The 22,094-nt window shown below is 39.4% G+C and overlaps 1 pseudogene; it reads right to left on the reverse strand.

Moving 5' to 3' along the window:
• Window positions 1-13,887: 13,887 nt before the first annotated feature.
• On the reverse strand, window positions 13,888-15,816 carry LOC149220249 (lysine-specific demethylase JMJ27 pseudogene; annotated as a pseudogene).
• Between the last annotated feature and the right edge of the window lie 6,278 nt (window positions 15,817-22,094).

Consider the following 22,094-nt stretch of genomic DNA (forward strand, 5'->3'; position numbering starts at 1 on the left):
TTTCAGTGACTGACACTTCAGCTGGCCCTATGAGCGGGGCAGCTGTATTTTCAACCAACGAAGGACTTGGCGCGAGTTTTTGATATCCAGGAGGAAGTAGCAACGGTGCAACCGGTTGATCTTCCAAAACTCTCTTTGCTTCGTCTAAAAAGGGACAACGGCGGAGGGTGTGATTGCCTTCACACAGTTCGCAGGGGAATCTCATTCCCCTTCGTCGTCTAGAACTTTCACTTTCGTTGGTCGACGGTAAGCATTCAACCTGGTTGTCAGAGGTTGACGCTTCCGAACTGTGCAAACGAGGGGACCAGTCCCTTAGTATCCGGGAAATACTGGGACATCACGGTGGAGGTGGTCCCCTCTACATATGACACATGGCGATTTGGGCCCGGTCCGTGCTGTGTGTGGATTTTTGTTAGATGCCTTTTGCTTGCCCCCAGGCGCCTTTGGCTCCTTCTGCTTCTTTTCTTTCTTCTTCTTTTCCTTCTTCTTTTCTATGGGAGCTCCGCTTTCGGCGGCTTGACCTTTCGAAGAAGAAGGATCGGAGGAAGGCTTATAAGAAGTGGAAGGCTGGAGGGTAGCTCTAGACTGGTCTAACTGTTGACTCGACTGTTCAGGAACCGTGGTGGTCTGAACTACAGTGGTTGAGAATAGCCAAACTGGCAAGCCAATTGTCAGTCCTGGAAGCGACAACGTGGCCATGTGGGGCGCACCAACTTCTCCCCAAGAGGAGAAAGGGCTAGGGTTTCCATCATGTGGAATCCCTTGGTTGGTGTGTTCCATGTTCTCAACCTAAAGATCAACGTAGGAATAAGGGGTGATTATGTTTCGTTTAGAATGAATTTTATATGACGACGCTTTAGACACAACTTGCTTTTTCAATTTTTAAGAGTCGAGAAAAAGCTAAAGATGACTCTAGTCTCCTTCGATGTATTAACGAGCCCGAAGTGACAAATGCTCGGATGGACTTTTTCAGTTATAGAGTTTGAAAAAGGCCAAAAGAAACTACTCTGGAGTTCTAGGCAGAGGGTGTGCCAAACCTTTCGCGAAACCACAGAATACGTTTTACGGTACGAGTGGTCGATCTTCGTGAATGTTGTGTTCACTGCATCGCGATCAGTAGGGCGGCCGACACAGCTTCCTATGGATAAAGGCTTTGTTCCTATAGGGGTCTCCCAATATACGCGACGGTACGCGGGAGCACAAATCCGTATTAGTGCTATCGTCCCTCAGGAGGAATCACCCACCTTCGTAGAGATCGACAGTCACTATGTTTAACGACGCCGGTTCACGTCTCTACCTAGACCTCTACTGTGTTTCGTTATGTTTCAAAGCATTGTTAGATAAATTCAGTTCTTTTTAGGTTGATCTTGCTTAGCAGTTTGCCTTTATGGATCACCACGTGATGTATGATACAACTCCTAAATGCAGTCTAAGAATGATAAGCAAGCTTTTTCAATTCTTTCAACTTATGAAAATCTTAACTACTGAAGGAAAAGAAAGACATCATCTTTTCAAACAGATCATAGAGCACACACTGATGCACTTTCCTAAATCGACATGCAAACTGTCAAAATGCACATGCACAATGCAAGTATTTCTTTTCTTCTTCCTTAATGTTGATGTATTACAAAAAGAAAGTTGTTGTATAATTTCGAATTCAATTTCAAGCGAAAGCAAACAAGTTTTTGTCCAATAATCAAAAGAACACCTTAAGATTCACTCGTTTCAAACACGAGAAATACTGAAATCCAAACCATATAACGAAAGCAAATGCTCAAGCAGCTATGAACAGCAATAAACTAGCTCTTAGAATCACAACGACACTTTCTCACAGGTCTAGATCCAAGAGGTCACAGCAAGACTAGTTCACTTTCGCTATGGGAAACTGTGAATGAAAGCAAGAAATACAATAAGAACAATCACGGTTTCTTCATACAACTGAGGCGGAATGAAGGCAAAGAAAGGTAGTTTCAGCTGGGTATACAGGTTGACAACAGGCTGCAAAAACAATATTGAAAACTGGGCAACAGACAGGAGGGAACCCCAGTTGCACAAGGCAAAACTGGATCAGCGCAGGTGTTGCACTGTCAATCTGACATGCAGCGCAGGTAGCCCCTTCGGGACCTGCGTTGCAGCGCAGGTAGCCTTTGCTGCAGCTGCACTGAAGAGACAACTCTCGTCTCTCTCAGATTCTGGGTCACAGTTTGCTCAAAAATCAATGGTTTTTGGCCAAATCAGAGGCTATCAGCCAAGTATACACTAGAGGATGATTAAGGAAGATGAACACTATCACAAAGAGCTAAAAAGAGTCCTTGTGGATCAGCTCTTCAAATCATAAACATGCCCAGCACTGGGCTAGAGTAGCTGCCCTCTACTTTGCATTCGAAGGATTCGGATGCAGTTCGATTCGGTACTCCCTTTGTTTAAGAAATGAATAGCAAGAAACACAAGCTACCAACAAGACACGTTCCCCAGTGGAGTCGCCAGTCTGTTGTGGGGAAAAGTATCCAACACGGAATGACCCTATCCCACTCTAAGGGTGATAGTTCCTTAGCAACAGCTGAAGCAAAGCTATCTAAAGTTACTTCTTTATGACATGCAAGAGATGAAAGGAAGAGATCCACTTACCGATGTCTTGCGCAAATGGTCGATCCAATCTCCTCTATTTGCCGCTTGCTCCCAGCTCCAAGTCTTCTCACGGGCCCAGCTACACGAGATCCTGCGAACAAGACAAGAAAAGGACACTACAAGAAGCATGCATTCATAATTGATTCAAGGATTAGCATAAATCAAATACGCAAGTAAGACAATACACCATTGAAACACATGCGAATAGAAGAACCTCAAATGCTTTATTAATATAAGGAAGTAAGGTTCAGGCGGTGATACAACCGTAAGAGGTCCAATCCAGCATCACCTTCCCGACGGAAAGAAATCTCCTCTTCACCTCCCTCAAGCAATCACCCAATACTCACAACTGTAAACCAACAGCAATTCTTTGCACTAAATTCCAGCCTCCAGATCCCATGGGATGAGATCCTTATATAGATTTTTGGAGTGAAGATAAGTCAGCTTGATGTGTGACTTGTTGTCCTCTTCAACTCCAGTTGTTCTTCAGTCCTTGAGTCCACTCGGAGTTTCTACCTTCCACTTGGAGTTTTAGAAGCTCTTAACTCATCATTAGGCGAATCTTCTGATCCAAGTGTCATTTTGGAAGCTTCCTGGGCACTGGCACATTGAGAAAAGATTCCTCCACATGTCAAAGTACGCCCAGCGCAGGTAGCCTTTGTTGCACTTGCTATGCAGCGCAGGTACACCATAGAGCTTTTGACATTCAGCGCAGATGCTTAGTGGAGCAACTGCTTTGATCCAAAATTGACCTGTTTTTGAGTGTTTTTCAGTGGAGAACTGATCTGAAGTGTTGTGGTTTGCTGACCTTGTTCCTCTAGGGGTAGGAACAACATGTTTAGGGACTTTGGATCCCTTAGATTATTGACATTTCATGCTCTATGCTGTAAGGCACAAAAATGTCTATAACAACTCATGTTAATTCTCACATTTATTTACCACGAGAGAAAAATCATATGACCCTCCTGAGTCAAGTTCTACTTCTAAGGACTTGACCACCCCTTTCGCTTCCACTAGATCTCTCAGATCAGATAAGCCTATGGAACTACTATATCACCCACCTAACGGTGTATTCCAAAAGTTAACAAACAATCCCGATGCGCAGGCTTCCGAAAATTATAGTATTATTGAAGAGTTAGTCGAAGCATCATGTGTCATGTCTTCCTTAGAGGATTTTCAGTCCTGCCTCATGTACCGCAAATCCTTATTGACTACTATTAGAGGGGTAGATCCCTTGGAATATGACTAGGATCATTTTACCACATGGGTTGTCACTCTGCCTATTGAACATGACTCCCTAATGACAAATTTCCTATGGAAAAATTCGTCATGGAGGTCATGGATTCACCTATTGACAATCTTAGGGAGATTATGCATCTTGATACCTCTAGTCTCCCCAAATGGGAAAAAGTAGAGATTGGTAAACTAAATCTCGAATTAACCTAGGGGGCATTTTCTCAGCCATCCTTGGAAGTGTCACCCTTGGACCAAGTAACGTTTTTGGTTTCTAATGTTGAACTTTCCAGTGAATTGTCAAACACACATCCATCATTCAATGAGTTTCTTGTCACCCATTTATGTCTTCATAGTCCTTGTCATGGAGCCACAGTAGCTCACAAGACCACTCACTTTTTATGTCCTCTGGTTATTCCTAATAACACTATGATTCTAGGTTTTCCTTGTTATCATCAATCTTTAGGAGTCTCATAGTTAAAATTTGTATGGCATGGCCCCATCATGGCACACCATATGGTACCTCAACTCCTCCCTAAGTTCATGTACGGGAATCCTTTTCTTGTGTCCAAAATAGGCACACATTGACATGATTGTTTTGAGTGAGTTGTGATTGTACCTTGTACATAGAAGTGTGTGTGTTGTTTTGTATCCTTTTGGTTTGATGTGTGATGTGAGAACTTTTCTACTATATAATTTTTGAGAAAAAATACCAAAAAATTCTATGGAATGAAATATTCTAGAAAAAATATATGGATGTTGGTTAGAAATGACTAATCTGATGCTTTGAATGCCAAACAATACACTAAGTATGGATGTTGGTTAGAAATGACTAATCTGATGCTTTGAACGCCAAACAATACACTAAGTATGGATGTTGGTTAGAAAAGAATAATTTGACGCTCTCAAAGCCAAACAATACACTAAGAATGAATGGAGGAGGCATATTCCTAGTGTTGAACCAATGTTCGTGCTCCAACAAGCTCAAAATGAAGGGCCCAATATATGCAAAAGGGTAAAAAACATAATGATGACTACAAATAAATATAAGGGAGGAAATTGGTTGATAACACTTCATATTATTTTCTTATGCCATACATAATACACTAGGATTATATTTAAATTTTAAATTAATATTAAGTATAAAATTTATTAGATTTGTAGCATGTTGAGAATTGGGAAAGAATAGACTAATTTGCCATGCATTCTAAATTTAGTGATTAGTCGAAAATTGCGTGGAATTTCCTGGAAGTGTTAGTGTTTGCAAGAGTTCGTGGGAGTTTCCATGGAAGCACGCCGGGGAGGGAACTCCACTCCATCCTATAGGTAAGCAGTGGCTAGTCGAGGAAAGAAACCATTAGAGAGTGTCATAGGTCCTTTAGGTGAGGGGACAAGGATTATAGAAGAGGAACAAGATTCAAATAAGACAAAGGAGAATAACATCAACAAGGAAAATGAGCAAGAAGACAAGGAACAAGGAGTGAATAACAACGTACAAAAAGGGCCATGTAAACCCAAAGCTGAGGTCACTCCCAGAGTAGTTTTAAATGATCCTGCTCTGCAGGCGCATAGAGACCACATGAGGACATATGCTATCATTTGTAAATTAATGGCAATATGGACCACAGAAAAAGCTTTACAGTCATGGATTAAATATAACTAGAAACAAAAAGGAAGCATTGACCTACATCTTGGGTCTAAGGGTTTCTTTACGGTAGTCTTCACAAATATTGAGGACAAAGACAAAGTGTTTGAAGGAGGGCCCTACTTCTATGTAGCAGCAGGCCTTTATATGCGACTGTAGATGATGAACTTTGTCCCTGAGAGAGAAAAATTCACTTTTGTCCCGGTCTGGGTAAGACTCTACTCATTACCCCTTGATTACTGGCAAACAGAATCGTTATCTGCTATAGGAAACAAGTTAGGGCATTTTGTCAAAACTTCTGAAGCCACCAAGTAGGGTAAGTACACTTCCTTCGCAAGAATATGTGTGGAGATGGATCTCTTTGGAGCTCTTCCGGATGAGGTCATTTTAGAAGTTTTGGATGAAGAATGGGTGCAAACAGTTGACTATGAACATATTCCTTTCAGATGCTGAAAATTCCATGAGCATGGGCACCTATTTAGAAACTACCCTCTTAGCAAAATAGAGAACAAAAGTAAGGCGAACACAAAGAAAGATACTGAAGGCTTTCACAAAGTGGTTCATAAAGGAAAAGGGGGCAAGAGGGGGCTAAAGCAATAGCAGATAGAAGGACCATAGACTAATCTGAATAGGTCCCAAGTTCTGGAAGAAGAAGAAGAGATAACAAAGATAGATCAGGTAATGGAAGGAAGCCCAGGGGAAAAGGAGAAAGAGGAAGACACAACTCAAACACATGATAGTATCAAACAGAAAGAGACTATGATGAGCAATGCAGAACCGGAGATGGACCAAGAAATGACCCAAAGTGAGATGGAAACGGAAGATCATGAACTGCAGGAGATTCTTGACAGGGAACACCTAGATCTAGAAGGATTCTTGAAACAGGGGACCATGAGTGGGGTAGACTCTTTACCGCCAGAAGAATTTAATAGGGTACAAAAAATGTTCCTATGGAAAACTCAGGCTATAGGGCTGGACAAACAAGGAAAAAGTGAAAGGCAGGGCAACGAAGGTGTGAAAACCATGAAAAACACATCAGGATTAGCTCCTAGAATTCCAGGAAAGAAAAGAGGCAGGAAAAAGCATAACGAGTTATTAATGGAATGTGGAAAGCTAATGATAGATTCAGGTAAGATGAAAGATCTAACCAGCTACTCCTTTACAAATCTTTAATAATGAAGTTTACATCTTGGATAGGTGCACTTTTCAATTTTCCAATTTCTCCTTAGCATCATTGCCATCCAATATCATGTTTAGCATATTCACCTTCACATTACACTGTTTCTTGTAGAAAAATAAGAACACTTGTAGCAGTTTGAAACCTGACTTCTAAGCTTGCCCAAATTCACATGAAACACATGATTTTCCTTAATGCTCTATACATACTTACTGTCTCAATACTCGACACCTAACATACAGACAAGCTTGTAGATTGAAGCCCTAATTTCTCAATACCCAATATCTTGAAAGGCCAATGGTCGAGCTATCAAGCCACCGGGCCCTCAGGAAGAGGCTAGAGAGTGTCATTGATACTAATTAGTTGATATCTTAACATCCAAAATCCCAACATCCACGTCGTCACTATATGGTTACCACCTATACAACACCTCAGTGCCAAGTCAACCTTCCATTGCCATGTCAACATGCCACATTGGTATGCCATGTCATCTAGACCCACATTGGTGCCACATCATAATGAGACATTAGCATGTCAAATCAACTGCCACACAATTGACATGCGGTATCCCTAGGTCCACATCCACTCATCACATCATTACTCTATCGTTATTAAGGTTTCTTGTTGGCGACTAGTGTCCTACTTACTAATATCTACTACCCAATATTGTGACATTTTGATAGGTCGATGTACAAACAACTAATACATTTCATTAGTGTTGGTTGACCTTGAGGTGTCCTTAATACAGTTAGCCCGACATTTGACCTCTTAATGGACTATAGTCCCCAACCATCAAGTGAGAGTCCTTGAACCCTCTATCTCCATGAGCTAATGGATAATGTAGGATAATATGTTAATATCGAGGACATCTAACCTAGACTAGGTTAGTTGGGGCTTTTTGCACAATTAGGTGATGAGGAGCACTATTTGCCAGCATTATAAACCATAGGTATATAAATGTTGTATGGGTGTTAATGTGAGGATTTGCCCAACAAAGATGACTTTTGTTGGGGCCTTGGACATCATCTACAAAGAAACACCATTATCATCCTAGGGCCTATGAATGGTTTTTAAGGTTTAGCAATAATATAAATTATGCACATTGTACAAAACCACTTCCCGGTGCCTCTAAGGTGAATGGTTTATAGAATGCAAATGTGTGTTTATATAATTTATAAGATGCAAAGGTTAGTTAATATTATATGGTTTGTATTAATAAAATAAATGCGCAAATTAATAGCACTGCTTGCAAATGAACATTTAAAAAATTATTATGATGAAGACTTTTCAAACAATTTTGTGAGAAAATTCAAAATTTTGTGGGAAAATTCAATTAATAGAATTGCTGGCAAATGAACCTTTAAAAAAATATTATGAAGTAGACTTTTCAAACATTTCTGTGAAAAAATTTAAAATTTTGTGGGAAAATTTAAAATTTCGCTTATCTCCTTGGCTGGGCTTGGTTGGGCTCGAATTGTCTGTTCTTATCTCCTTGGCTCGAAGTCCCACGGCGTGAACATTCTCTTCCAAGGATTGATTAAGGTGTCGTTGTCACGGTTCACACCCAGTGGGAAAGCTTATTTTCTGAACTAGCTATCTTATATTATTATATGATATTTGGCAAGTTATCTGGTATTCAATGATTTGGGAAACTTTTGAGCAGACAGATCAGTGTGCTTTGAGGAACAATAGCCAAGACAGGTTTACCAGCTCTGCATTTACTACTATTTTTTCTGTGAGGCCGATCTTCCATAGTTTTTGCCTAAAACAGGTATGTGTTTTAGCTTTCTCTTTGTTTTCTTAAAAAATAGCTCGTTGAAGATAGGGTGTAGAAACTGCAGGCAAAATTTTCATGTATGTATTAGCTTCTGGATCCTCTCCAGTGCCATTCCTGCCTCCTCTGTAGCCTCCTCTATATCCACCTCACGCACCTCCTTAGTTGTTCCTGGGGTCACCTCCTCAACTCGAAAATAATCTCTTTTGAATCATTTTTCGATTGTATGGAGGGCGCAACAATTGTTCCTGGGGTTTTCGATTGTATGGAGGGCACAAAAGTTGTTCCTGGGGTCACCTCTTCAACTCAAAAATAATTTCTCTTGAATCATTTTTCCATTGTATGGAGGGCACAACAGTTTTCATTAGTATTAGTATTTGGAGGGCATTTCTCTGTCGAGGCATACCATCCCACTTTCTTTGGTTATCAAAGAGTTTTCCCTGATCAGTTCCTGCCCTGCAATCATCTTTGACATTGCTCACATGCCCATCATAATTGAAAATGGGCGGATGAATTCAAAGGCATCTCCACTTCCCCTAAATTACTTTTTTTGTTTGCACATCAAATCGAAGGTTTGAGGAGATGATTGATCAAGAGGGGGCACATGTATGCCTAGTGCCGATTTTGGTGGAGATTAAGAAGGGGACCCTCTGCTCTCAGTTTTTTTGTAAAGTTATGATTATGCTTAGGGCATATCTTATGAATCATTAGGGGTGATGGATCCTTTGGGTAAAAAACCTTGACAAATTAGATCTCTTTTGTGGAGAGTAGAGTGAAGGTTAGCCATTTCGTCTGCGGATGGGGAAGATTTGCGATCGCACACACAGACATTTGAATTGCAGAGACGGAAGTAGAAGAGACAGGGACCATAGCAGAACGAGGAAAGTAGAAAAGACGCACAACAAGCGATATCATAGCAGAACGAGGAAAGTAGAAGCGACAGGGACCATAGCAACTTCCTCCCACTCTAGCGAGAATCATTACATCCCGTCGTATACCCTACCAGATTCCCAGTCGTTGCAGATTTCGTCATAACCTGTCATCTCAAGGTTAAAATTATATTAAAACACCCGTGACTATTGACCTTCCAAAAAATCATAAAATTTTTGTTCTTGGCACTTCTGCACTTGCTAAGACAATGATGAAGGAAAAAATACTGATTGTGGCTGAGCAGTATACGGATATCTACACCGCAACCCAAAACTGGGTGAATTTAGCCGATCTTGCATTGCAAAACCTTGATAGGGGTATACCGATTTTATCAATATGATACATATGTTTGTATAGTTTTTTATTTTCTTAATCATATGACGAAAACCAGAATACAAGAATATGGGTTTCAATGCTTCACAACTGTTAAGTTCTTGAGGCTCGGTTGCAACTTGGAGAACTAGGAATATTTTGAGAAGAGTATATATATTTTTTTCAATCCATGTCCTTGCCTTGCAGGACATTGAGAGGGGTATATAGATTCTTATCAATGGAAAACAATTTCCGTTTGTGTGGTTGTTTATGATCTTGCCATTTATTCACGTATTTTTGTAATATGTAAAAAGTTGCAACCTCATTAAATGACACTTACACAGCTAGAATACACCAGTGCTACCTCTAGAGAGATAAAATCAGCTGCATTCCTCTGATTCCTCAATACTCAAGATACTGGCCCATTGTATACACATAATTGAAGGGATTATCCTTCGCTTTGACAAGTGAAATAGCCTGTAAACTCAAGGCAGCAATATCAAGATGAGTCCATATGTGCTACATTATTAGATTGACTTGGTAAACTGATATCTTATTGTCTGTTCAGATTGTTGGGGCTACCTTTAGATTCTTTCTTTTTGATTGTACAGACTTTAAACACATATCCAACCCATTTCCTTGTAAGCATTACTAAGCATAGGATGATAATATGGGGCATTTTCTTGGATCAGATTCCAGCTTAGTTATTTCCTCTGCTTTTGGGCATATGTAAAGTTAAGTGCATTTTAATGGAATGTGATTGCTTGTTTCTGTGTTAAGATATCTGCAAATTTCCTTGCTGACACTTTCACATCAATGTAGGAGAAGTCCTTATAATCAAATGGGTATTTATCCCAGGAGTTTATTCTTGTGCATTCTCAAACTTTCAAGGCTTGCATATGTGCCATAAATCATAGATAAGTACCCAGACTTGGAAGAAAACTCAAAGTTAGAACCTCTTTTGACAGCGTATAGGTCCTCCTCATAAGACAGTTGTAGAGACTTCTCCCTTCAACACGGTTATGGATTTGTTGTAGAGAAAGACTTAGTTATGGATTTGTCTGTCTCAAAAAACAAAGGAATTTTTTATATCTAAATATGGAGGGAAGTAGGGCCTTTTTTGGGAAAATTTTGCTTTCAATCTCATAATATCCGACCACTAGATTTCAATTTTATTCTTCAATATGTTATTTAAAACCTCCCACGACATTTTTCATTTAGTGTAATAGAATTTGGCCTTTGTTCCCAAAAATATTTTCTAAATAGAGTGCCACCATTTACCAGTCCTAAAATTTGAGTGATTTCCTCAATATTATTTCAATTGTAACCTTTAGGATTAGCTTTCTGTTTGCATCATCTTTCATGCCAACATTAGAATTCGATATTCTCCTTTCTAATGCCAGCCAATTGTTCTTAAATATTCCAGCTATTGTCACAGTTATCTTTATGTCATCTTGCATACGTGAAAGATATACTAGGGTTAATTATATGTTGCAACATTACAATTTTCATCAGGCTTAGAATTAATAATATATAAAACAATATAATGATAGCTGGCCAAACCAAAATTTTGGACTCTACCTACATCATCTCCATGTCTGATTTCTCATTATTTCCATGCATTCTACAGGCGTAAAGCAAGGAACTGTAAATACTTGTGAAAGATAGATTTTCAATAACACCATATGCATCATTCATGCACCCACTTAGACTGTAAAGTTTAACCAAGGGCATATTGCATTGCTCTGGGGAAAATTCCATAATATTGACTTATGCATTGAAAATAATGTCAGTTCTCATCAAGTAAACCTGAATGGCTACAGGCAGAAAAAGCACCAAGAAAGTGACATGATTGGGCTTGATGTGCTATGCTTAACCTTTTCAGAATGAAAAAGCTGAATATTATTATATGAGGGATATAAAGTTCAAAATTTACATCATATACACTCCCATTTGCAGAGAAAACCAGATGAAATCACCATGGGAGAATTCCAGTGAATAGCTAAGGAAAATTTGACTGAAACATAGTGTTCTGGGAGATCTCCAAAACAAAACATGATCACATAGAGAAACAGGAAACATATGGATGTACAGAAACATCATGTACACCATCCATAAACAAGATGATAAAAGAAACAGCCACATAAAGATCAGAGACCCGTCCATGGAAACCTGTGAAGAAAACAGAAATGAAACTAGAAGTCCAGCAAAATAAACTCTTGGATATGATAGCTTACTCCCTCAGATAGAACCTGCAAAAACCAAAATCCAGTAGCATCCTGTAGACCTGTTTTAGATAGTGAATCTGCCAGATAATTTTTGTCTCTGCGAATATGGTGGATAGAACTACCAACCATGGAATCCCAGGAAAAACTGATCCTCCCCATCCAGCCAATCAAATGTGGAACTGTAATATGGATCTTACCAGAGATGTAGTCGACCATAACCTTCGAATCCCCAAAAATGGAAACATGTTGTAGATTAAGGAAGAGGCAAAATTTTAATAACCCTGCGAGAGCCATGGCCTCCGCTTTACTATTAGAACCACTCCCCTTGTTCCAGTGAATGGAGAACTGAGTGCTTTCATCTACCATGATCAGGATGCCACAGCCACATGTGCCTTGCTGTTCCGCACCGTCGAAATACGCCTTTGGGAAGGGAGAGATTTCCAAAGATTGTTCAGTGGATTCGCCCCTTCTTTGGATAATAGCTTTCTGTGGAAGGGCTTCATAAGTAGCAACAATTTTAACAAAGATTTCTGAGCTAGCCATTTTTGAATCGTTAAAAATGATGTAGTTCCGCCATTTCTAGATGTGCCACAGGGTAGAGATTATTATCCTTCGCCAATTTAACTTCTGTACGCTGCACCAGAGGAGCATATCCATTATTGAAGCATGTGCCTTGAGTTTAATTCCATAACTGTTCTCCAGAAACTGCCAAATTTGCTGAGAACGATAGCATCTTATGAACAGGTGATCATTATTTTCCCCTTCAGATCTGCACAGAGGACATATGCCTGGACCGATCCATCCGCGCTTCCTCAAATTCTCCTAGGTTAAAATCTTATTATGAAAGGTGAGCCACGCGAAGTGTATCATTTTCGATGGACAGCCATCCTTCCAGTAAATGTGAGGAAATATCGGATTGATCGGGGATCGTTTTGATTGCAAGATGTGCTGATATACTTCTTTGACCCTTATATTATTCATCTCCTTTGAGTGGCTCCATATTAAAAAGTCAGATTCCACATTGCGAAATATTCCACAATTCCTAAGACTCACCCTTATGAGATCCCACTGATTTGCTATCGAGTGAGGCATCTGAAGTGTGTCTGCGCTTTTCCATAGTGGAATAGGCCCCTGCCATTCATCAATCAGACTATCCCAACATAAATATCCCCTTCTGTGGAAGAAATTCAAAAGAGATTAAGGAATTATAGACACCCCGCTGCTTCCCTTAAAATGATCTTTGCCAATAAGAATCTTGCTACCATTTTGAAAATGCCAGATATGATTCTTCAGAAAATAAGATTCAATCTTGTGGAGGCTATTCCAAATAGATGATCCATATGGCACCCCGATCATTCCTTTTCTGTACCAGAAAATAAAATCCTTCCTTTTTAAATATTTCGCCTGAATCATGTTACACCATGGACCAACACCATGAACAGCTCTCCACAAAGATTTGCATAAAAGGGCCCTTCCAAAAGATTGCATATCAAGTAAGCCCCAACCGCCCATGTTCTTTGGCAAAGAGATGCTGGCTAATTTTGTGAGATGAAACTTCCTCTTGTCTGCTTGGCCTCCCCAGATGAAATTGGCAGACAGTCTATTAAAGCTTTTAATAATGCTTACACGAATAGCAAATAAATGAGCCCAGTAGACCGTGAGCTGGTTCAAAACTGATTATACAAGAACTACTCTTCCCGCCAGTGTTAGACACTTGAATTCCCATGCTGATATCCTTTTGTGGAATCTGTCAAGGATCCAACTCCAATCGGATTTTGTGTAGCCATTTGCTTTGATCTGGAAACCCAAATACTTCATACCACAGCTGATAGGTTGCGCTTTGATTCCAAATAGTTCTGATAACCATTCTATAGCTTCTTGATTATTTTCATTGTGATAAATTGCAGATTTCTCATTGTTGACTATCAAGCCCGTAGCCATCTGAAAGTTTTTAATAATTTCATAGTAACATGTCCAGGTAACCCTTCAAGTTTCTAACTTGATGAGGACATCTAGCTGGAATAAAAACTGCCTCACCAAGGTGTTGTTCAAATGTCCATGGCTCTACTTGGTATTCCTCTTTCAATTTCTTTTTATGACCTTCATTCAAGTAAAAAGTTTGATCATGAATGGGGTGGACAACCGAATCAACCGATACATTTCTGCTATGTCTGAAGTCTTGACAGTGCTTTAATAAATAATCCTGTAACTTTGGTATGTCCTCTCTCCAGAAAATGTCCCAAAGAGCCCCACCATGTGTGACATCTAAACTATTCTCTCTATTGGCAATCCTTCCTTCCACCTTTGTTGGTATTGTACCAAGATCCTTTTGTTCACTACTATGAGCTTTCCACTTTTCTGAACCATCATATTTTGCTCCATCTATATCCCAATTTTGCTCTTCCATATAATCAAGAGACTTTGCCCTCAAACTAGATTCAATGTCATTATCATTAAGGCATTCATCAATAGTTTGACTTGAAGAAACTTTTCTGTTGCTTTGAGACACAGAAACATCAAATGATGATGCCTCAATTTTAGTTGTTTTTCCTCTTCTTCACCAAAGGAATTTCCAATCCTATCTGAGTCTTCATAAAGTTCTTCCGAGTCTAATGCTCTTAATGATCTTTGAATTTTATCTATCTTAAGTTGCTGCCACCCTGGGAACTTGACTTCAGCTGTATGAGTCAATACATTTACCACATCATACATATCACAGTGCAGCTTAGTAACAGAATCACCTCGGCCAAGTTCTTCACTTGTCCCATAAGCAATGTAAGTTCTGGGTCCTATATCAGGCTTTAAGCAATTATCAGGAAGCTTTGCTGCCAGATTAAGAAGGCCCCATTCAGGATGTGTGTACTCATGAAAGGGCCTTGCATTAATGAATTCAGCTCTATGGCGTGGTAAACGTTCTTCAAAGAAATTTCGTGGTGGCCAATCCTTCAGCTTCAACATCAAAGGCCAACCATTTTTATGCATTTGACCATCTGCGTACCCTTTGAAAAATTGGTTGACACTGATTTCAATTTCGCACCAATTTAAGCAATCAATGGCCTTTATCTTTGTCTCCTCATTAAGCTTGCCATTCGTAGTCTCTCGAACAGGCCGCAACATGACCAATGGGTCCCAGCTCAGACTGGAAGTGCCTTCAAGAACATTCTGCACAATGACCGGTTGACCTCTAATCCAGTGTTTCTGGAAATGCTCAAGGCCTTCTTCTTTAGTATCCTGTACAGTTGGACAGTACAAATAATTGTCACTGTTGTCCTTCCTATGAGCTGCTTGGCGTAAATTCCTTTCAGAATATCCATTTTTCCCATAAGAACCAGACTTGAAGCATGAGGTACAGGAGTGAGAAATTTTCAAGCCCTCTGCGACTTTGCGGCTGCTGGCCATTTCCTCTGCCTCTTTGTCAAGTTTTGCAATCATATTCATTCTATAAATGCGTTTTAATTCTAATAAATGACAACCACAGCCACCATATTCGGCATGGAATGCTACCATCACTATTAGCCTTCCAATCTGGTAATCTGTCTGTAGGGTCTACAGTGCTATTGCTAGTAACCTGGGAGTGAAGCTCCCAACCTGATCTTCCGCCCGACACCTTTGTTTGCTTATTTCTTGGTAATCCCTCTCTAGAATAACCTCTGTCTGTAGACTGCTGTTGGGCCAATTCTGCTTTACCACCACCTGGTTGACAACCTTCTCGAAGCCCCCGACAACAACTGAGACAAAGATCATATGAACAATATGGGCATTTCCGATGGTAATCAACAATTGATGTCTTGCAGTTGTCACAGAACAGATGCTCATCTGCATTAAGTTTGGCTTTAGGAATCTCCGGCTTTATTGTTGGTTCACCTAATGCCTTATTATTATATTCCATAACAGACATCCAAGAATATATGTGTGACATCAATTTGCTTGATTGCACATCAATTCTATCTTTAGCGGAAGAATGTGCTTTTAGCATTGAGAAGACGTGATCGTTCAATGTTCTCGACTTCTTTGCATTTTCCAGATCCTACCCATAATTCGTTGGTTTTGATGTTTCTCTTGATGTCAAATATGTTATTACTACATTATCCACTTCTACAGCATTAATATTTGTATACACAAAGTCAAATAGGTCAAAGTGAAGTTGTTGACAAAGCAAGTATATTATTGTACAACCTCCCCAAGCTACTAAATCACCAAATCGTTGTTGATTTTCTATTAAATCTTCAATCATCTCTCCACAAAATACAAATTGAAGGCTGCTATAAATCCAATAGAAATCTCTTGAGGAAGTAATGTCGATGAAACCTTTCTTTAGAGTTGGATCCCATTTATCACGCACCATGTCCAAGGCTACACTCATGAAAGCAAGAGTGTAGTCTAAAACACTTCCTATCTGTATATTGCTGATATAGAATGAATAAGTTGCTTCAACTTGCTTGGACATGGTATGAATGATGATGGCTAGAAGAAAAGTGGATGTGACAAAACTTCATTTGTTGCAGCATTAAAAACAGTTACAATAGAATTTTTACCACCTTCCAGAATTATTTTCTATTTTCATATGGAGCATATAGATTAAGGATACAAAATCTTGTCAAATAACCCCGACAATATCCCGATAAAATGATGCCAACGAAGGATTTGTAAGCCAAAAGGGAGAAAATTTTGGGATTCCATATAGCGGAAAGACCTCCAGAATTCCTTAGTGGATTGGTTGTGTAGACCGCCCAATTTGGGCATAAAATCAAGAGGATATTCTGAACTTTGTCCCTATCTACCATTCTTTTCTGTAACAACACCAAAGCAGGCTTTCTGGTTTGAATTATATTATGCAGTGTTCGACAAGACTGTAGTGATCCAAAACTTCTGATATTTAATGACATGATCCTCAATTAGATTGGGTTGCTACGGGATAGTCTTTTATAAGGACCCGTGAATATGAGGTCTTTGTTTCTTCGTATTAGCAATAAGAAGTTCCTAGATCAATGTTTGGATAGAGAGTTGCTTCATTGGTTTCAGAAAAGTAAGTGTTGAGCTCTGACCCAACTCCATTACATGAGGATATATTTTTGTATTTAGTATCCTTTTTCTTCTTAGTTGATCCATTTCTAGGGAAATCCATATTATTAAAAGACTTTGTCTCCTGAAAAAGGTCTTCTTAACTGACAACGATTCGAGGTCCAGTGATTCATCCATTTTTAGATTTTCCACATCAACATCAATTAAGACAGGGGAAGTATTTGCTTGTATATTATCATGTTGAGAAGGATATGTTGCATAAGGCCTCAATTTTGGATGTCAACTGGGTTCATTTTCTTTTGTAATATATCGAATTTGGCCAACCTCCGGAGTGAAATTTTTATCTTCATTATTCGCCGAGTTTCCCCGTCCATATGGCCTATCTTGGGAATCTATTTCTTGAGTATTAATTCCTGGAGTCGACATACTGTTATCCTTTCTACTACTATTGTTTATAGGAACTTATTCTAGTGCAGGCACCTACACTTCATTTCGCAGCTCCCAAGGGGCATGTTCTTTCTTGGGAAAAGTATGATTTTGATTTATGCCTATAGCCTTACCATACATTTTGATGTCATCCCAACCAAGTCTATGTAGGAATTTCGCTATTAGATGTGTGGTATTATGGCATCCCAAACATGTAAAAGGAGTTCCCCAGTAATCCACTCGTTTTATGATAGATTACGTACTCTAATAGATATCAAGGGTAGCCGGGAGACCTTCTATGGAATTTGGTTCAATGAAAAACTATGCTACTCATTTTTCTAGAAGGCCAGCACACCCTTCATCGACATAATAGAATTTTCCTATCTTGTTGGCAATTTCCATGATTTCCTTCTTGGTCCATAGTTCCAAAGGAAGGCCAGGGAGTTTAACCCATATGTATTTTCGCTGGGGATCTTCTTTAATAGGATTAAATCTGACTGTCTAATTCTACAAGCATAAAAATCCCCTACCTTTCACGCATGAGATTGAGCCAATCCTATCTGCATCTTCCACTGTCATGAAGTGGAATCCAAACCAACTATTGAGGAGCATGCTTACCTTCGGTCTATTTCCAACAATACAGAACCAACATTCTGCACCCATTCTTTCATTTGTCCACTAGACATCCTAATGTGTTCCCAGTGGTCCACCAATACCTTATGCTTCATCTTTACCACATTATCCCAATATATATCAATACCCATAATGAGTTTTTGTATCTGTTCTTGGGTCTTGATCGATTTCTTTTACGTTTGTCTATTTTTTTTGGATTGGGTTCCATTTGAAGATTCCTTTCCAAGATATGTATCTGAGTCCTCATGTTGGGATGTTTTCAATAGGCCAATGGATGTGGGAACTTGATTTGGTCTTCCCGGTCTCTCTGCAAATTCATTTTCTATGACTATCGCTACTTCTATAATTTTCCTGTCATCATAAATCTATTCCATAGAAAAAGATTGACCAACCATGTCAATATTGACTATTAGAACTGCATTACTTTTTAAAGCCAATGTATTGGTCAGCACAGTGCTACTACATATGGGTTAAAATAAAATCCAAATAAAATATGAAAGTGTGACCGATTTCATTTGTACTATAGAACAAAGGCTAGTGGGTTAATCTCCTAAAACAAGGTGTTAACATAGTCTGTCGAGAGGTACATTTTGCATCATGATAACCCCTAGACTGCTATCTTTTTATGAGGAAGCAAAAACATGGAAAATGTTTGGTTAGGTAGGAATACAACTTATCAATTGGTCTAGCTTGAGTGATTAAAAGAGAAGGTTGTTAGGCTCTCCACCATTTCATGGATTGATATAGTGATGAGACAAAAGAGGCTTTCTCTTGAGACTTGAGTAGGTGATTCATAACAGTTGTGGTGTTGGTGCCTTAACTTAGCCAGAAAATGCCAAAACTCTATTGATGCACAAAATTTATTACTGAATCTACCTTAGAGTATGCCATAGTCACTGAATATGACATGCATGGTTTTACCAACGAGGCCCTAAACTTTTGAACAATGAAACTTTACATTGGTATCCTGGCAGTGGCTGCATTGGTCTTATTAGCATTACACCACTTTTAATATGGGTCTTCACAACAAAGAATCACCATTACACTTTTTTGATTTGTGTTAAAAAGAAACATAACACGCAATAGATTTCTTTTGGCATGCAATGTTGTTGTTGGTAGTTTTCTTGTATTTGCGCCACATGTAAAGCTAACATGCATTAAATTTCTTTCACATTGCAATATTTTTATTGGAAACGTGCTTGTGTTTGGGCTAGAAACTATGCTAGATTTCTTTTTCTTTGCAATATTGTTGTTGTCAATTTGGTTGTTTATGATAAAAGGAAATCTAGCAAGTGTTAGATTTCCTTCACCTTGGCAATGTTATTGGAAATGTTGTGCTTGTGTTTGGGCTAGAAGTTGTGCTAGATTTCTTTTGCTATGCAATATTGTTGTTTTCAATTTGGTTGTTTATTATAGAAGGAAATCTAACACGTGTTAGATTTCCTTCACCTTGGTAATGTGCTTTTGTTTGTGTTAGAAGGAAATATAGCATGCACTAGATTTCTTCTGGCATGAAATGTTGTTTTTGGTAGTATGCTTGTATTTATGCTACATGTAAAGCTAGCACGCGTTAAATTTATTTTACCTTGCGCGTTGTTATTGGAAATGTGATTGTGTTTTTGATAGAAGTTGTTGGATTTGGTTTTCCCTACAATGTTATTGTTGACAATGTGCTTTTGTTTGTGCTAGAAGTAAATCAAGTGTATGCTAGATATCTTTCACATTGCAATGTTGGTTTTGGCAATGTCATTGTGTTTGTGCTAGAATAAACTTTAGAATGTCTAAGATTTCTTTTACTTTGAAATGTTTTTGTGAGTAATATGCTTCTATTTACGTTAGAAGGAAATTTAGCATGTGGTGGATTTCCTTCACCTTAGAATATTCTTATTGACAATGTGCTTGTTTGTCCTAGAAGGAAATCTAGCACGTGCTAGATTTAGTTGACCATGTAATGTTGCTTCTAGCAATATGCTTATGTTTGTAGTAGAAGGAATGATATTGATTGTTAGCTCTCATTTGAGGAAACAATGTTTCATTACATACAATATTACTACCATACTATTTTAATTTTTGCATCTATATTACTTTTTCATAAGTTGTGTGTTTTTGTGCAAATATAAAGTCACACTTTACACGGTTCAACCTTTTAATTACAAGTTACGATTTAATTGTTGTTACAGAATTGATACAAGCTACAAGGGAAAATATAATTTTTTCAAAAGGGGACTATGTTGATCTCCTTATTAATGATCAAGTCATTGGGCTAGGAAGGGTCGAATTTGCAGAGTCTGGAACTTATTATGTTGGAGAAAGGGTTAATGCTGGTTATGTTACAATTTTGATAATTGATGTAACTCAACCACATTTGATTGATGAGGATGTTAATGAAGGGGACATACATCCATGGAAGATTGTTAGGGTCCCACCCTAACCCCCTTATTTATGTCATGGGATCACGTCATAGTCAAGAGTCAATAAAGCCCATATTAATATTTGTAAGTGGTTAACCCGCAATTAATGACGGGACCACAGTTAGTTGCAAATGGGCGGTAGTATTAGATAGATGGTAAATGGGCGGTAGTATTAGATAGATGGTATTAATAAAACCCACGATATTGTCTCGTGGTATTGCATGTATGAGTCATATATAAAGGATAGAGACTCCCTGCGAGGAGCATTGTGTCTTGTTTTGTAATCGAGCTCTGCTTTATTGGAGGTTTCCCCCTCGAAGAGGCCTGTGAACATTTCTCTCTGAATAATAAAATCATTGCTATTATGTGCTCTGGGTATATTTTCTTCGCATATTCTGTGTTCTCGGTATCTTTTCTTCGCAAATTCTATGTTTGGGTATTGCTTTGCAGGTTAAGAGCATAACAAGTGGTATCAGAGCACTTTCCAGGGCTCGGTGGGATCTCCAAATTTTAGCAAAATTTTTTTAGGCTAGAGACGTGTTCCAGCGTCTTTAAACCACGGGATCTGTCGTTAAGCGCATAAACCTGCGGATTTGGGGAGGCATGCACGCAGGAAATACAAGAGGTGGTCACGCCTGTTGGACTCCCTTGTAACCCCTGTGGGTACCCCTTCGAGTAGTAGCGCATTAGACAGAACCGCGCACGGACTGTCTTCCACGTACCCTCTGGGTATATAGGAAGCCCCCTAGCTCCCTTGAAACCTCGCCATAGATAAACCTTCGGCTGTCTTGTGGTTATAGTACACCGAGAACAGCACTCGGAGAGATTACTCGCCCGTACGATATTGTAGTCGGGTTGTACGGCTAAGGGTACAGTCGATCCTCCTTAGTTAGAGCCCTGAAACATTGGGCCGAGTACTACTGTCAGACCCTTATGTATATTGCGATCTGTAGCACCTGACACTCCCCAAGACCATAGTTCCCTTTCTATCGGGGGATCACACATCACCTATTCCAGATCAGCAGCAGCAGTTGTTCCACCATTCAGATCTCTCAGATCCACCAGATCGGATATTCCAGATCAGCAGCAGCAGTTGTTCCACCATTTAGATCTCTCAGATCCACCAGATCGGATATTCCAGATCAGCAGCAGCACCAGATCGGAGTAGTTGTGAAGGGTTCCTGTACCTGGATATAATTTTCGCAGGACTTTTTGCGGCATTGACATTTTGAGGATTTGGCGACTGCAGTATTGATCAGGAAGGAGTAAAACTCCGTTAGGAGTTTTCCAAAAAAAAAAAAAAAGTCTGAGATCTTCTGGGACGCTTATTGGTGACCTAGCCCATCAGTATCAGGACGGCGAGCTGAGCAAGGTGGTACCATTCAATTTCTTAGTAAAAAATTGTTTGGCGGTCCCAATTTTTCATCAGGTTGGTGTATGGTAGAAACTCATGCCCAAGCGATGGCCAATGAAAGGATCGACAAAATTGAAAACCATATGCAGTCCCTCCAAACTGCGATGAACAGGATCGAACATGAGCTTCAAGGAATGAGTAACTTCATACAACTTGAGCTTAAAGGAATGAGTAACCAGATACAGCAGGCACTCCCAAAAGGCAAGGAGCCAGCCCACGAGGAGGAGTATAATGGCCATGACTACCATGAGGGTGAGTCTA

This window comes from Pinus tabuliformis, chromosome Q (genome assembly GCF_031772625.1).
Source record: "Pinus tabuliformis cultivar Carrire ecotype Pingquan chromosome Q, CPIR1, whole genome shotgun sequence".
Taxonomy (NCBI): domain Eukaryota; kingdom Viridiplantae; phylum Streptophyta; class Pinopsida; order Pinales; family Pinaceae; genus Pinus; species Pinus tabuliformis.